We start from the raw sequence: 4190 nt of genomic DNA on the forward strand, positions 1-4190 counted from the left end.
TGTTGATGGCTGATTACTGATCAGGGTGATGGTTTGTGAAGGCTGCGGTGGTGTGCCAATTTCTGAAAATAAGACAACAATAACGTTTGCAGCATCAATTCACTTTTTTTCTGAGGAGTGTACATTTTACAGGAAACCTTCAGTCCTCTTCAGACAGAACACAATGTCTTCAATTTAGGCTCTTATGTGGACTACAGAGGAAACTGAGATTTTTTTATTAGGAGGAAAGGGAAGGAAAGTATGGAAAATGAGTGCTTCTTTTGCCAAAAGGAACCCCTCACCAATGCTCTTCAGTCAGCTCATCAGCTTTTGCCATAGCTTTTTCAGAGAAGGCTTGTTCTGGGGGATGGTCAGATTCACCTGCCATATTCTACTAGAATCCTTTGATGGTCTCCTTTATAGGTGCCAGCTTCTCCATATGACATATGAAAACCTCATCAACCTGGAATGGCTGAGATGAGAAACCCTGTATTTTCCATGAACAGGACAATCAACTTGTCTTGCCCAGAAAGTTCATCCATACCCAGGATGTCAGTGATGTCCATCATTTGTAGTCCTGTGGGATCTTTTGAACCCCATGGGCAACATCATAATATAATTTCCAACAACACTGGGATCCATGATTCAAGAAGTGGAATCCAGAGGATCCATATTGAAGCAATATCATTGGACAGCACAGTGGCAGCATCCAAAAGGTCAAAGGTGGTGGGAGGGCAGCCAAGTCATCTGTATAGGCACATAAGTAGCTTATACAGAGGTAATAGATCACTTCACAGTGGTGGTGATTCTTTCCTACATGGTACCCATGTCAGTGGCCAGGTTAGACTGACAGCCCACAGCAGAAGAAATTATTTCCAGTAAAGCAGACACCTCAGAGCCAGCCTGGGTGAAGCTAAAGGTATAATCAATAAAGAGCAGTATGACCTTCTTGGTCTCTGAAGTATTCAGCAACAGTCAGTCCATTCAAAGCTACCTAGGCATGAGCGCCAGGTGGTTCATTCATTTGGCCACACACCAGAGCTATTTGGAGGTAGTAACTTTTAAATTGATAACACCAGACTCAATCATTTCATGGTATATAAGTCATTGCCTTCACAAGTTTTCTCACCAACATCAGCAAATACAGTGTGACTATCATGGGCTTTGATGACATTAACTATATGATCAATACCATCTTGGCAACCCCAACACCACCAAAGAGCCCAGTTTTTCCACCCTTAGCAGAGGGAGTCAGCAGATCCACCACCTTGATACCAGCAACCAGAATTTCCTGCTCAACACTGACCTCTATGAACTCAGAAGTCTCAGCATGAATAGGTATAAATTGTTTAGTTTTGATGGGACCTCCCTCATCAACAGGTTCTCCAATGGTATTCGTGATTCTTCCCAAGTTCTCAGAGCAAACAGGAATTTTGACTGGTGTACCAGAAACCAGGATTTTTGTCCTCTAACTAAGCCTTTGGTATCATCCATGGCAATATTCTTTACCATGCTCTCACCAAATGGTGGGCCACCTCCAAAACCAGCTTGATCTCTCTGCCCTGCACTTCCAGTGCATTTAAGATGAGTGGTGTTGTTCACCAAACTGCACACCCACCACCATACTGATGACTCCCACTATGCCCCAGTGGCAGTGCCTACCTTCAGGGAAGGAGATATTTGGGTGGTATAGTCTCTGGCAGGTGGGAGTGCTGCCCTGGGGGCCCACAGCAAGACCTGGACTTGGGGGTAGCAGTTCTGAAGGGCCAAGTCCTTATAAGGGAATGGGCCAAGTCCTTATAAGGGAATAGGCCAAGATAGCAGCCACACAACTTACAAAACCCAACATGACAGATCCTGGGTGTAGACTCCTTGTCACAAATACTTTCTCTGTAGCATATGATACTATTTGATAGCATTTTACCCACAGTAGAATTTCTTTCAAAATTAGATTCAATCCTTTCAAACCCTGCCACTGCTTTATCAGCTAATAAAACTTAGAAAATTTTTGTTGTAATTTCAACAATATTCACCACATCTTCACTAAGAAGAGTTTCCATCTAAAGCAACCAACTTCTTTGCTTATCCTTTAAAAAAAGATTTTATTTATTTATCAGAGATACAGAAAGACAGAGAGGGGGATCATGAGCAGTGGGGCAGGGGTAAAGGGAGAAGCAGATTTCTCAGTAAGCAGGGAGCCTAATTTGGGTGATTTCTCATATGTGAAAATTTTACCATGATGTTGCAACAATTCAGTCATATCTTCAGGCTCCACCTCTAATTCTAGTTCTATTCCTACCTCCATCATGGCGAACTTATTTCCTCCATGGAAGTCTTGAACTCCTCAGAGTCTTCCATGAGGGTCAGAAACAACTTCTTCCAAACTCCTCTTAATGTTGATATTTGGCCTCTCTCCATGAATCACAAGTGTTCTTAATGGAATCTAGAATAGTGGATCCTTTCCTAAAAGTTTTCAATTTACTTTATCTAATCCATTAGAGGAATCACAGTCTATGGCAGCTATAACCTTATGAAATGTATTTCTTAAATAATAAGACTAGAAAGTTACTCCTTGATCCAAGAGCTACAGAATGGATGTTGTGTTAGTAGGCATGAAAACAACGCTAATCTCATTATACATCTCCAGTAGAACTTTTGGGTGACCATGTACATTGTCAATGAGCGGTAATATTTTGAAAGAAATCCTTTTGTTTTTAGCAGTAGGTTTTAGCAGTGGGCTTAAAATATTCAGTAAACCATGTTGTAAATAGATGTGTTGCCGTCCAGGCGTTGTTTTTCCATTTGTAGAGCACAGGTGGAGTAGATTTAGCATAATTCTTAGGCACTAAAATTTTCAGAATGGTAAATGACCACTGGCTGCTACTTAAGTCACCAGCTGCATTAGCGTGTAATAGGAGAGGCAGCTTGTCCTTTGAATCTTTGAAGCCAGGCACTGACTTCTCCTCTTCAGCCATGAAAGTCCTAGATGGCATCTCTTTTCATATAAGCCTCTCTTATTTACATTGAAAATCTGTTGTTTAGTGCAACGACCTTCATTTATTTTCTTTAGATTGATTTTTCTGGATAATTTGCTACAAATACAACATCAGCACTTGCTGCTTCATCTTTTACTTTTATGTTATGGAGACGGCAACTTTCTTTAAATCTCATGAACCAACCTCTGCTACTTTCAAACTCTCTTCTATAGCTTTTTCACTTTCCTCAGACTTAATCGAAAAGCATTAGGGCCTTGCTCTGGATTAGATTTTGGCTTAAGAGGATGTTGTGGTCGGTTAGATCTTCTATCCAGATCACTCAAATTTTCTCCATATCAGCACTAAGGTTGCTTCACTTTCCTATCATTCATGCGTTCACTGAAGTAATACTTTTAATTTTCTTTCATAAATTCTCCTTTGCTTTCACAACTTGGCTAACTGGTATAAGACACCTAGATTTTGACCTATCTCAGCTTTCAACATGCATTCCTTACTAAGATTAATTATTTTAAAATATTAAATAAATAAACAAATAAATAACAAAAATATTTAAAAAAAACCTTTTACTTTCAAGTGAGAGATGGGCAATTCTTCCTTTTATTTTAACATTAAGAGGCCATTATAGGGCTATTTGAACTTCTAGAATTTATTAATATTGAATTTATCATGTTTCAGGGAATAGAGAGGCCTGAGGAAAGGGAGAAAGACAGTCAGAGGAGCAGTCAGAACACAAAGTACATTTAGTGATTAAGTTCACTGTCTTATTTGGGTGTAGTTTATGACACCCGAAAACAATTACAATAGAAATATCAAGGATCTTTGATTACAAATTACCATGACAAATATTATAATAATAATTTAAAAGTTTGAAATATTGTGAGGATTATCAAAATGTGACACAGAGTCATGAAGTAAGGAAATGCTATGGAAAAATGGTGCTGATAGACTTGCTTGACACAAGGTTGCCACAGATCTTTTATCTATTAAAAAAAAATGCAGTATCTGTGAAAAACAATAAAGCAATGAACAATAAAACGAGGTACACCTGTATATTTTTTTCAAGAGCACACAGAACATTTATAAAATTTGCTAATGTTCCAAGCCACAATGGGAGGCTTAAAAATGACAATGAATCAATATCAAGAGGTAACATTCTGTGATCCCAATGTGAGAGCAAAAAATTGTATCCAAACTCTTTTTATTTGGAAATATCAA

At 38.9% G+C, this 4190-nt stretch overlaps 1 pseudogene; it reads right to left on the reverse strand.

The window, feature by feature from the left end:
* Positions 1–333: 333 nt before the first annotated feature.
* Positions 334–2284, reverse strand: LOC125096077 (ATP synthase subunit beta, mitochondrial-like; annotated as a pseudogene).
* Positions 2285–4190: the final 1906 nt, after the last annotated feature.

This window comes from Lutra lutra, chromosome 1 (assembly GCF_902655055.1).
Source record: "Lutra lutra chromosome 1, mLutLut1.2, whole genome shotgun sequence".
Lineage (NCBI taxonomy): Eukaryota > Metazoa > Chordata > Mammalia > Carnivora > Mustelidae > Lutra > Lutra lutra.